This window comes from Schistocerca cancellata, chromosome 1, assembly GCF_023864275.1.
Source record: "Schistocerca cancellata isolate TAMUIC-IGC-003103 chromosome 1, iqSchCanc2.1, whole genome shotgun sequence".
Classification (NCBI taxonomy): domain Eukaryota; kingdom Metazoa; phylum Arthropoda; class Insecta; order Orthoptera; family Acrididae; genus Schistocerca; species Schistocerca cancellata.
Window position 1 is genome coordinate 1,048,494,168 of NC_064626.1, and position 14,326 is coordinate 1,048,508,493.

Genomic DNA, 14,326 nt, shown 5'->3' on the forward strand with positions numbered 1-14,326 from the left:
CCCTTACTTTGGCAGCGCGTGGCTGGTGGCACCCAGCTGGGCGGCGCCCGGCTGGGCGGCGGCTCGGCTGCGGACAGCAAGCTGCTGCGCGTGGATGGCTCAGGGTTGGAGTCCCGTTGCTGTCAGCATGAGAGGCGTTCTCGTAGTGCGAACTGTACTCTATCCCACCCCGTCTTCTTCCCTGCTCCTCCTGGTGGCTCATCCGCGGTGGACGGGCGGAACGGGCTGCAGTCCCCCAGCATCGTCGGCTCACCCGGTTGTAATGGCGGATGCACAGGGCTAACTCCCCGCACGATCTCAATAGCGGCTCACTGATGTGGTCAGCATTGGTGGCGAGCAAGTATGTCGTGATGTCTGCTTAACCCTGGGTTGATGATTGACAGCGGCATAGAGAGGACCAGAGCTGGTACTGTCCCCTCACGTCTGCTGCTGGATGGGCCGCCCTTACTGCAACATATCCTTAATAAAGATTAACATGTCGATCACCAAGCTGAGCACTACGTAGCGACCCAGTACACATCTAACCACAAGTCTAACTGTGAGTGCGAGTTCGAGTGCAAGTCCTTGTTGCTATCAAAGCTGGCGTATTTAAAGGAAGCACGAGCGACGTCCTGACTTCATGCTCGTTTGTAATGACCGCATTCGTTCCACTTATACTGCTGATTCATCTGTCGTACTCGCCCCTTAGGTGTTCTTGTGACAGAGTTATGTTTTGTTGTGGTAGACTTACGCGGAGTTGTGAAATGCAGTACAGCTGACGCTATACCTCTGTCTTGCACTCTACGAAAGTCTCCGTCTAACACAAACCCGCGTGCTAAGCAATTCTCTCTCACCTGCTGTGTGTAATCAGGCCATTGCCCCTGCGTGATGACACATTCCAATATATGTGCAATCTTCCTACCTCTTAGCTAACCAACTGCCTCTGGCTCTCGGCATAGGCAACGAAACTTTGACAATATTCCATGTTTCCAACTCTTTACTATTCTGCGACACTACATTATGTTTCGTGAAAACAACAGTCTCTTCCCTCCATTGATTCCCATTTGAGTTTACGCAGCATTTCCATAATAGATGCATTTTGACTAAACCTACTGGTACAAATCCAGCAGCAAATATCTGAAAAGCGTCAACATACTCCTTTCATCCAATCTGGAGGGGATCTCAAATACTCTAGCAGTACTTGAGAAAGTGTCACACAAGTGTTCAATATGCAGTGTCCTTTATAAATGAGCGATGCTTTCCCAGAGTTCTCCCAATAAACTGAAGTCAACCATTTGCCTTCTGCAATTCTGACCTCTATTTTTTTTATTTAATATCACTTTGCAGTGTTACTTTAATTGACGTGACTGTTTCAAGCAGTACACCATTATTCGAACATTAGAGGGTTGTTTTTGCTAGCCATCTGCATTATCTTACATTTTTCAACATTAGAGTAAGCTGCCATTCATCACACCAGATAGAAATTCTGGTGTAAGATATCCTGTATTCTCCGACTCACTCAACAAAGCAATGACGACACTTTTCTATACACTACAGCATCATCAGCAAAGAGTCGGAGTTTACTATCCATCTTATACATCAGATCATTTATGCATATAGAGAACAAGAGTTCTCATATCACACTTCCATGGAGCACTACTGATTACCCTAGTCTCCAATGAACACTCGCCATCTGGGACAATGTACTGGATTCTCTTACTTTAAAAGTCTTCGAGTCACTCACATATATGAGAACCTTTTCCATATGCTCGGATCTCAGTTAACAGTTTGCAGTGGGCACTGTGTCAAACACTTTCCCAAATCTATGAATATGGAATCTGTCTGTTGTTGTTCACTCATGGTTAGGAGGGTATTTGGCGAGAAAACGGCATGTTTGCAGTCTGTGATTCAAGACTTCTTGACAGGGTGAAGAGATCGTTTTGATATCCTTGCACATGCTGAAACAATGTGCTGTTTTAAATCCTCTTGGATCATCAGAACTTATGCACAGACTTCATCTTTAAGTTTAGCCCAGAGAAAATAGTCCAGTAGCATCAAATCAAGTGAACATGCAGACGAAGTGATAATGCATGAAACGTATTCACTGTTGTGATTGCGAACAACAATTAGGTGTATAAGGGAATGACAGGAATGAAAATTTCTGTCAGACCTTAACTGCTTTGGCTATCTGTGCACAACTCACGGCCAGACTCAAACTGCCATATGTCACTGTTCCTGCATCACAGCCTCTACTCGTATACACAGATTATGTAAGTCCCATACAGGGGAGGACATTTTAATTGAAAGTCTGGCCATGAGTCATGTTTAAGGTGAGCACTTGCTAAAATCAGGACATCCGGGTTCGAGTCCCAGTCTGGCACAAATTTTCAGTTCCCTCCCTTATACAACTGATGGTTGTTCGTATTTGCAACTGTAAATACGTTTCATGTAATTCATAACTGCTGTAGCGCCTGTTCCTTCACACATGTGTGTGTCCCCGAAGGAACACTGCATCATTCTTCTTAACAACACAGGCACTGCAGTATAGTACAACTCATAATGCCTTGACGTCGTATCCAGCAGCATGGAAAGAGTTGGGTGAGCACTTTCCTAGGCACAAGCGAGTTGAGAGCCGGGCACCCATTGTGCTGGTACCACAACTATCTATGTACTTCAAGAATTACTTTCTCTACAAGGGCTGGTACCACTTCAGTAAATAATTGTGCGTATCGTTTACCTTTTAAGGTTCCTCCAGTGAAGTAAGAACGTAGTCTCCAACAATCTACACGAAACGTTTACACACCATTACCACTGATGTTCAACCTGTCTCAGCCAATACGGATTCTCAGTGCCCCAATAATACATATTTCTTAGGTTCAACTTTCCATATTTTACAGGTAGCTTCATCAGTGAAGAGAGCTCTTTAAAGTGAGGACCTACTCTGAAGTATTGACTGTAGTACCTCAGTAGAATAGGAATTAATATGGGGCACTACCACACTGAATGAAATAGATATATTGTACTGCACTAAGACGCAAAAGTGTTTTTGGTGGAAGGAAGAATATGTTTTGTTAAAAGGACAATCCATAATTATTCTTAAAATTGGTAATTAATAACAAGAGGTTTTTCCAAATGGTTTATAGTAAAGAAGTGAAAAGATTTTAGTGCAATGGTGGAGGCAATTTACACTCCACATTATTGCACGCAAAGGCTTTGCAATACAAGTCCATACTCTTGGAAGGTGAGATATTAAAGAAGTTAAGTTCTCTAAAACAAGAAGACTTAGATGTAAATATAATGGAAACTCAGAAAGTTTATAGTCAGTATAATAATGAAAGATGAGCTATTCTATGCAAAGAAGGTTAATATTGCTTTACCTATTTAAAGACGAATAATATTATGTTGTCTAAGAGTATCAGAATAAATGTCTCACAAGTATCCAGTAGATAGATCGTAATATTGTCTTAAATCAAAAAACGAAAATGGTTAATTGGTTATGAGTCAAGAGGATCACAAATTAAAAGGAACTTAAGAACAACATTATTGACAAGTAACATTTTTGTATTACTATTCACATTTCTCAGATACTTCGGGTGATTTAGAAAAGCTAGCCATAGTATTAAAGAAAGTAATGAGATATGAGAAATAATTTTACAAGTATGAAGAAGATGAATGAAACTGCCAAACAGGAACAAAGTAGTTAAGTAATTAAGTGGACACAGTCACAAGTGATCATTAACGATTATAAAAAGTTATATTGGAGAGATTATGTAAAGGCAGCTTTAAGATGTAAGGGTAGGATAATAACAATAGAATTGTTAACAAAAATGTGTATGCAACTAGGGACTTAAGCATGAGATCTCTTGTGTAAGTGGCGGGATATGTAGTGTTTCAGGATATTTGTTAACATCCCAACACATCATTGGAAAGCCGTCGACAAGAGATGCTCATAAGTTGAATGAGGATAAATGTAGTGGGAAAGGGAAACTGTGTGTTTTCCTTTTTCTTGTATGCAGTGAATGTGGAGCAGTGATGGAGCTGGCGAGAAGGGGACCAGTGAAAATGAATTACAACCACGAATCATCCGGGAGTCATTTATGCCATGATGCAGCAAGTGCCTGAGTCCAAGAGTCATGGAATAAACCCTGCATCAACAATGGCATAATGAACAATTGAACAGCAGCAGTTGTTTATCTGGTTTGTGCTCTCAGATCCTAAAGTACATATGTATGGACATTTTCTTATTGTACACAAGAGAGTGGTATTACCATAGCAATTGTTTGTTGTGTTGTTAAAAGAAATAGTGAAAATTTTGGGCAAAATAAACCCCTGTTTGTGAGAAGTGTGGCTATTTATTTAGTAGTGCAGTTGAGAGAACTTGCGGGATCATTCCAGGAATCTTCATCACAAGTGGATCGACAGGGAGGTGGCACAGAAGGATCTGGACCACCAAACAACTACTCTGAGAAGAGGGGATAAGGAAATACTAATTTCATCTGGCGGTGTATTAGGGTCAGCAAAATATTTCCCAGTTATATTGGCTGGGGACGCAACTTCCCACTAGTGCTGGTATAAGACCTACCACAAACCCTACAAAATATACATCAGCAGGAGAAGAGGAAAAAAATACATCCCACGACCAACAGAGTTCCAAGCCCCTTCTGCAATTATCATTATTAATCTTCTGATGAAGAGACACATGAAATGGATGGAAACTGTTTGTTTGGAAAGTGCGAACAATGCAGGTCTTACTTACTCCGGAGACACTCGCATTTTCTGTGGAGCTAAATGCTGCCAAACACCTATTTTGTTCACCCTGCTCTTTGCAGGGTTGTCCCTTACCCTCTGTGTTATATTTCAGTGCCTTCAAATAACAATTATTTGCACTTTTGCTGAGCGGTGATTGCTGTTGGACATCGTCTGTCAGGATAACTTTGTGTATATAACTCAACTCTTGATGCAAATTAAAGTGCAGCTACACAGAGACGTCCAGTGTGGATTGTGATTATCGTATGGCAGTGAAACTTGGTAGATATTCTAATGTGTTAATGCAGACAGATTTATAATGAAAAAAAAAAATAGTTCCAGTTTTGGCCACCAGGTGGCAATATGGCACTGTGATTGCAAAAAAGACAAACAGAAATGTTTTTTTACATAACTGATTAGGAATGGAATGTGGTCATTAGGAATGGAACATGGACAGATAAGGCCAAAAAATGATAAAGTCATAGTGTTGACGTTATTATTAACCACCAATTACACAATTTGATCATTATAAGCACTGGAGATGTCAACAAGATGTTGTACAGTGCCAGATTATCACCTAGTGGCCAAAATTTGGAGTAATTTTTTTCCAGCATAAATCGCTTCAGCACTAATGCATTAGAATATCACCAAGCTTCGCTGCCATGCGATAATTAAAGCCCACAATGGACCTGCACATTAATTATAGCCACCCAGCATATTTCCTCTGTTCTCCTTTTATATAGATATCGCGGTGATACCACACTCTGTTTTCTCCTTATCCAATGTGATGAACTTCGTTGTTCGGGTATGAAAACCACAAACCCTGTGTAAGAAAGCAAGCGGTTTCATTGTGGGAACAGATAAATTCCCCATAAGTATTTATCAGACTTTGAAGTGTGAAATATCTTTCAACTGGTCTTGTTTAGAATTATGATATTATCAGCAGAAATTACTGTAGCTCCATTTCAGAAAATGAAGTTGATACCAATACCTCTGTGATAAATATAGCTATGCAAAGAGACTGCACGTTATTCAGAGAGAACTTTTTCACAATTCATCTGCATGAAATCATGATTATGATATCTTAGACAGTTGCAGAAATATTAGAGGTGAACAGCATAGCTCAGTCACTTTGTGTAGTGCTTTTGAGGGCTCATTTATTTACACAATTTGATTGATAGTATTAAAGGCTTTCTCCAGGTTTCTCTTTATTGTACACAGCACAGTAATATGTCTGAAGCCACAATAGCTGGTCTGTGCAGAATAATTGTCAACAAATGGCTCCCATGTGTTTTGCTCTCTGATAACAGACCATAATTATGTGCTGCAGCTTTCCAGTCCTTCTGAGGCCGGAACACTGTCAAGTACTCCTTACACCCCTGTTTCACTCTCAATGGAAAATCATACTGTATGGTGTGGACATTTAAGAAATATAAGGAGAAACTAACATTTATGTGTCCACTGTGGGAGTCCTGATCATCCATTTAAGTACTTACAAAGCCACACCAATGGAACCCAGACCTGTGCAAAGTTGTTCCACGGTAGACAGGTTCTGTGGGATACACACCAGCTAGCTATTATTGAAGGAGCTATTTGTGGAGTGGGAGATTGGAGAGATATGTGAAAAACAGTATTCAGTTTCAAACTATTGACTTATCAAAGCACTACACTGAACAAGTCAACGAATGCTGTGCAGGGTCAACTGAATTTAGTGGTACTACACTCTTAATTACAGTTATCTAAAGGTCCCATAACTCTGATTTCAGTACATTTCTTCTAAAACTAGAGACACTCTTGGTTCAGTATATAGTGAGCATCCAAATTAGTTGTGTGTGGTGACTTTGATATTAATCTTAAAAGTGATTGTGCAATGAAAAGATTGCTTGATTGATTTGGGGGGACAGGACCAAATAGCAAGGGCATTGGTCCCATCAGATTAGGGAAGGATGAGGAAGAAAGTCGGCCATGCCCTTTCAAAGGAACCATCCTCGCATTTGCCTGAAGCAATTTAGGGAAATCATGGAAAACCTAAATCAGGATGGCCGGAGGTGGGTTTGAACCATCGTCCTCCCGAATGTGAGTCCAGTGTGCTAATCACTGCACCACCTTGCTCGGTCAAGAAAAGATTATTGGAAGAAGAACAAGAGTGGCAGGAAGTTAACAGTGCAGGTAAAATAGATGATATGTAGAATGCTTTCCTCAACATATTTTTCATGCTCTTTGAAAGTTGCTCTCTATTAAAACTTTAAAAGAGGATACTGACACTTACAGGCAACATGGATGGCTGATTAAAGGGATACAGATATTATGTAGAACAAAGTGGCTATTATATCAAAAAATTGGGGATAGTACAAGTAACAATGAAACTGCAATAGGTCATTACAAATAGTACTGTAAAGTTGTTAAGTAATTATGTGATTAGGAAGGCAAAAGCATGTGTTATGCAAATAGAATAGCTACTGCTGAGGATAAAATTAAAATGATATGGTCAGCCATGAAAGAAGAGTCTGGTCGACAGCGCAAGGTCAAGCATGTAAAGCCAATACATATCAAAGATGTTTCTGCTACTAATAAGTCAGATATATGTATAGTATTTAACGATAATTCTCTCACTGGAGCAGGTGAATTAAATAAAAACATAGTTTCTCCAGGGAATTATTTAACTCTCTTAGAAAATGGCTTTACAGGACTTCTATCTGAAATACATCTGCGTGATATTGACAAGGGAAAGACAGTCAATAATTAAACTGCTGAATGCTAAGGACTCTCATGGACATAGTAGGGTATCAAACAGGGTACTAAGCTGCTGTGGTGCATATATTAGCCCAGTACAGAGGCTCTTTTGTAATTTTTCCTTTAGGAATGGTACATTTCCTGTATGATTAAAGTAATCAATAGTAAAACTGCTTCATAAAAAAGGATAAATGTATAACAGAACTATTTCTATGTCGTCAGTGTTTGCAAAAGTTATATGTAAGCGTAAATGTTCACATAATTTGCTGTCAAATGTGTAGTTTGGTTTTAGAAGAGGGTAAACAACTAAAAATGCTGTATTCTCTCCTCTCAATGAGGCACTGGATGGATTAAACAAAAAGTTTACTAACAGTAGGCTTCATTTAGTTAAGGCGTTTAGTTCTGTGGATCACAAAATATTACTATAGAAGTTGGATCATTATAGAATAAGGGGAATAGCTCACAATTGGTTGCCCTCATACTTTAAGAATAGATAGAAAAAGGTCATTCTCCACAGTAATGAGAATGATTATGAAGTGGCGTCTGATGTGGACATAGTTAAGTGGGAGGTGCCTCAAGGGCCAGTGCTACGACTGCTAATGTTTCTTATACAGGGTGTCCCATTTATCTTGATCACCCTAAATAACTGTTTGTCCAAATGCAAATCACAAAGTGTGTCAAGCAAATGTTCTTTAGCCATACGGGGGACATCAATCAGCATGATTGCCTTCGTTCTAGCCTTGTTTTTTATAATGACATGAACAGTGCTATGACTTTTTTTAAATGGTACCCTGTATTTTTTATTCAGTAATTCATTTCCTTTCCTAAAGACCTATTCAAAAATCTATTACAGTGTACCATTCACTGAAACACAACATTATTAATTACATAACACAACATTGACGTTGATGCTCCAAGCCGCTAGTGGAGGTGCTTGGGGTAATGGAACACTTCCACATGCTGACTTTCCCAGAGGACAAACATCATTCTGTCAACCATTGTCAGTTGAAAAGGTGTCTGTAGAATGTACACCAATGAAGAGAAGGTGGAAATGCTACTCATCTATGGGGAATACAAGTTATCAGAACAGTAATTGCAATACTATTTTCTTATGTACGTGTACATTTAGTGCAGTAGTTTAGTCCTTTTAAATACTGTTGTGTAGAGTGGGCATACAGTAAAGGCTATCCTATCCTTCCTACAAACTGCATCGACATAAAGTTTCTTTTATTGTTGTGGTTGAAAGTGGGCAAAATGCTACGCAAGCAGCAGAACTGTACAGAGAGTGATATCCTGACAAGAGCCCACCTTCCCTATGGATGTTTTCTTGTCTTGTTGCGACGCTTCAGGAAATGGGAAGTTTCAACCCATGACAATGCAATTGTCATAGCACTCACATAGATGAAGCTGCTGAAGTTCTGTTCTCGTTTCCATTGCTATGAATCCACATGTGAGCACACAACAGCTTGAACATGAGGTTGGTATTCCTAAAACCAGTGTACATCATATTCTTACACGTCACCATTTCCATCCTTACCATGTACATCTACATCAAGAATTGCATGGGAATGATTTCCAGAATCGTGTACAGTTCTGTCAGTGGGTACAGCAGTAAACCCTTGTCAACCCAAACTTCTTCTCCATTGTTCTATTTACTGATCAATGTTTCCTCTCAAACAAAGGACAGGTAAATACAAGGAACATGCATTATTGGTCCAGTGACAACCAGCGATGGCTTAGACAGATGGAACATCAGTGTCAATGGAGAGTTAACGTCTGATGTGGGAAGCTTGGTACTACAATTATTGGCCCTTATTTCATCAATGGTAGTCTAAACGGCACAGCATATGCCAACTTCCTCAGATGAATTCTTCCTCCTCTTCTGGGTGAAGTGCCAATAAGAACCAGAATACTTGTGTGGTATCAACACGATTGATGTCCAGCACATAATGCCTTGCATGCACGTCGTGTTCTGAACCAAAGGTATCCTGCCAGATGGACTGGTTGACGAGGAATAGTTACTTGGCCTGCTAGGTCTCCTGATTTAAATCCTCTTGACATTTTTCTTTGGGGATGCATTAAAGACGTTATCTATCACAATATTCCAACAACTCCAGAGGCCATGCAGGAACGTATCATGCTTGCTTGTAATTCTCTTCGGCAGGCAACATTGGAAGCAGTAAATAATTCTTCCATTCAATGAGTACACCAGTGTATCGGTGTCCAGGGTCACCACTTTGAGCACCTTTGAATGGTCTACTCCTGGGAAATGGTACAGGATAGTCAAAGTCAATTTTGTGTTATGTTTTTACTTGGTTTTCAGTTGTTTTCTGACAACTCCAGCAAGTGTACGAGTTTGTGATCCCGGGCTCAAAGTCATTGTTGTGTTATGTAATTAATAATGTTGTCTTTCAGTGAATGATACACTGTGACACATTTTTTAATAGTTATTTAGGAGAGGAAATGAATTACCGAATAAAAAATACAGGGAGCCATTTACAAAAGTCATGCCGCTGTTCATATCTGTGTAAAAAACAAAGCTACAATGAAGGCAATCATGCTGATTGATGTCCCCCTGATGGCTAAAGAACATTTGCTTGTAATATTTTGTAATTTGCATCTGGACAAACAGTTTTTAGAGTGGTCAAGATAAATGGGACACCCTGTAGATATAAATGATATACCTTCTCACATATTGAGTGATTCTAAAATATTTCTGTCTGCTGGTGTCACTGGCTTGATACTGAAGAATGTTGAATACAGCATAGGAAATGCATCAAATACTGCAGTTCAAGACAGAAGTTCATGGTTTGCAGAAAATAAATTGATGCTAAATCACAGTACGACTCAGTTTTTATGGTTTCTAAAGCGCAATTCTACTAAAACTGAGATTTTGAGTACACAGAATGGGTATATGATTAGTGAGTCTGAATAGTTCAGGATCTTGTTCAAAAACTGAATGCTACTGCATTTACCACTATCTGTAATAAGTGAGGGTCCAACACGAAAATTAGGTTACTTTGCTTATTTTCATTTGTTTATGTCATACGCCATTATATTCTGGGGTAACTCTTCCCATTCACAAAGGATAGCTGTGGCTCAGAAATGGGAAGTTTGAGCAATATGTGCTGTAAGTTTGTGAATCTCTTGTTCTGGAAATTCTAACACTGATCCTTCAATATATATTTTCTTTGGTGTCTTTTGTTGTTAACAATTCCCATGAATTAGCAGGTTTCACTCTGTTGATACTAGGCAGAAACCCAATCTGCATTTGGATCGCACTTCCTTGAGTCTTGTGCAGAAAAGCAAGCAATATTCTGGTGAATTCATTTTTCAATAAACTACCACAAGAATAAAATATCTCAGCAGTAATATAGTAAGCTAATTTCTGTGTTATATTGTTGATTATGGTGCTATATACTCACAGCTTGTCACCTTCATAGGATTCGTCCACATTTTATTTTATCTATGTTACTTTCATGTACTGACTCATTCTATGACCAAGGAACTAGATGTGTAAAATAAAATAAATAACAGCTGTTTAGGCCTACACTGCTACACGTTTCCCAGCCAGTATTTATGTTTCAGGCCAGTGCCATAATGGATAATTATGCAGCAGATGCCCAGTCTGAGTCTGGATACTTGGACAGCATTCTGACTAGAAGAAAGTTTCTGGAGCCCACAACCTCTTCCTTTCCACTGAAAAACTAGAAAACAGGAAGAAGGTGTACTGAACTGTGAAAAAAGAAGCAAAACAAAGACAGTGAATGGTCCAAGGTTAAGATGAGCAACAACTAGCGAAGTTCATCAGCCGTGGCATTGTGGTAACATGGCCACGGTGTTGGACTGCGAAGCAGGAGATCTGTGTTAAACCTCCCACATGCATCCACACTTTTTTCCATAAAATTATGAACTGTCCATCTGTCATTGGTGTGTCTGTTTGCTGTATTCAGATTCGTGTCTGTGTCATGGTGTAATGTACGTTTGCAACAACGAGGTGTAAGGAATGGACATCGAGACGTACGTACCTCCTATTTGTTCTACATAAGTACCACATGTTATGATGATTGTGTTCCATTTTGGAAATTTTGACTCTTGAATTTGTATGTTCTAACATGGTTCACAGCTGTTTATTTGTTGTTTTCAGTTCTGTGAGAGGTCTATGCAGCATCTCGCCTGCTCTCATTATTCATTACATTCACCTGTGATGGTTATGCAGGGTGTCTCACCTAACTCTGCTACCTCAAATATCTCTGGAACAACAATAGATATTCAAAAACGGTTTTCACCAGCTTGAATGTACGGCAGGGGCTTAGGAAACCAAATACTATATGAAATTATAAAACATAAACAAATACTTTTTTCAACACAACCTAGTGCATTTTTAAATGGACACCCCCTATTATTTCATATGCAATCAATATCATGAAAAATCACAAAAATAATGGTGTTGGTTGCATTGCAATACGTCAATTACATCCCAAGAAATTGCGAAGTTGATGCTTAAAACAAATGAAGCACTCAGCTAGTGCACGTCCTGACACTCAAGTGTGCGCCTCATGCTGCCGGTAATCATGATGTGACTGACTTACTATGTCAGTGGAGTATTAATGTATGGTGTGGTATTGTATGACGACACATCATTGACCCATATTTCATTGATCTATCTATATCCGGATCCCGCCCCAGCTACTGCCGGGTCTGGGTGCTGACGATTCCTCTCCATTTGGCTCGGTCCTCCCACCACTTTTCTTCCTCCACTTGATGCCAGGTCACACCTCTCCTTGCCATACACATTCTCACTCCTTTTTCCACTGTGTTCTTGGTTGCCCTCTAGGTCTTGTTCCATCCACATTTAGTTCTTCCATAATTTTGGGGAGTCTGCCCATACATCCTCTTAACATGCCCATACCATCTTAATCTCGTTTTTTCAATTTATTCTCTCATACTTTCTTGTTTAAGGTCCTTTCTGATATCTACGCTCCTTACTCTGTCCATTCTTGTTTTTCCCTTAACTGCTCTAAGAAATTTCATTTCCCCTGCTTGCAGTCTGCTCCAGACCCTTTCTGTCATTGTCCATGTTTCTCCTCCATAGGTGACAATAGGGAAGTAATAACTTTTATGGAGTTTTGCTTTTTCTGAAACTTCCTTATTCAAAATCAGGTGTTTTATTGTTTGGTAGAAATTGCCTTCCTTCTGTAGCCTCCTATTAATTTCATTGGTTATTCTAACCATCACTAAATATTTCACTCCCTAAATAAGTGAATTCTCTACCACTTTGATGTGTTCTCCATTCAAAGTAATATTTCCATTGATCCCTTTGTCTCTTCCAAATACCATTACTTCACTCTTTATTTATTTTTAATCCATACCTTTTCATTATTCCCTTCCACGCATCAAGTTGTAACTGTACATCTACCTCTTTATCGCCCCATATTATCATATCATCTGCAAAAATCATCGTTTTGTCTTTTTCTTTTACTGTATCTTAAACTGCCCTATTCATTCCCTCCATCACAACATTAAGAAGTGCAGGAGATAGAATACTTCCTTGTTTAAGTCCTTGTATTATTTGAAGTATTCAGAGTTCTCCAATGATGTTCTAATTCTACATTCCTTTGTACATTGTCTTTATTACATTGATGTATCCATCTTCTATCCGAGGCTCATCTGTGTTTTGAAAGCAATATATGAAGACTTTCCTACTGACTTGCTAGACCTAATGCAAGAAACAATTTTCTGTTGGAGTTGCTCCCTTGACCACATCACAAGGCAGTGGTTCCCTTCTCATTTAATCCCCAGAAAGGAGGGTTGCCTCATCTGCCAGCTATGCTGTTCCAAAGTCTTTCTTCTCTGCCATTGCTGCCATTAAGGTCTCCACCCATAACCGTGGGCATGGGTTCCATGTTATACCCCACGGGATTGGGTCCCTGCCTGAACTCGGCCATCCTATCACTCCAGCCTAGTGAAGCGTAGGATGCCCACCCCCGCGACGTGGATGTGCCAGATAGGAATTACCCCAGTGAAGGAACAGGGAAGGGGACCCTACCTCCCTGGAGCCAGGTTAATGATTGTGTATGGTGCCGGCCTTCAGTAACGAAGAAAAACTAGATTTTATTTTAATTTATGGCGAATGTCACAGAAATGCAACTGCAGTTGTGACACTGTATGCTGAACACTACCCAGATTGGCGGTGTCCGTCACGTCGAACCATTGGCAACATCTGCAAGACACTCATGGAAACAGGAAGCTGGGCTTCCACAAAACATTGATGTACAATGCCAGAGACTGGCAATGGAAATGAAATTTGCTGGCTGCTGTAGCACATAATCCTCAGGTGAGTGTACAAGAGATTACACGAGGTGCAGGAATAAACCACAGTAGTGTGTGTAGAAGCACCTCAAAAGCTGAATTAATCAGGATGATGCAAAATTATTACAAAATAGCTGAGAAAGCTGGACTTCATGTGAATGAAGAAAAGACAGAATATCTAGTCATAAGTAAAAAACTCCAAAAGAATACACCACTGACCGTAAATGGTCTCACTTTCAAGGCAGTTGACCACTTCAAGTAATTAGGGAGTCTTTTTAGCAGAGACAATAGAGCAGAAATAGAAATAGACGCCCGTCTAGCAGCAGCTAATAAAACTTTTTACAGCTGTATCAAAATTTTAAGGATGAGATCACTTAGTACTGAATTCAAAATCCGTTTTTATCAGTCAACTGTTGTACCAGTAGCATTATATGGATGTGAAGCTATTACATTCAGGAAAAAAGATGAAGAAAAACTGTTGATATTTGAAAGAAAAATACTAAGAAAAATATTTGGACCACTCTTCGATGAAAATGTCATGGAGTGGAGGATAAGG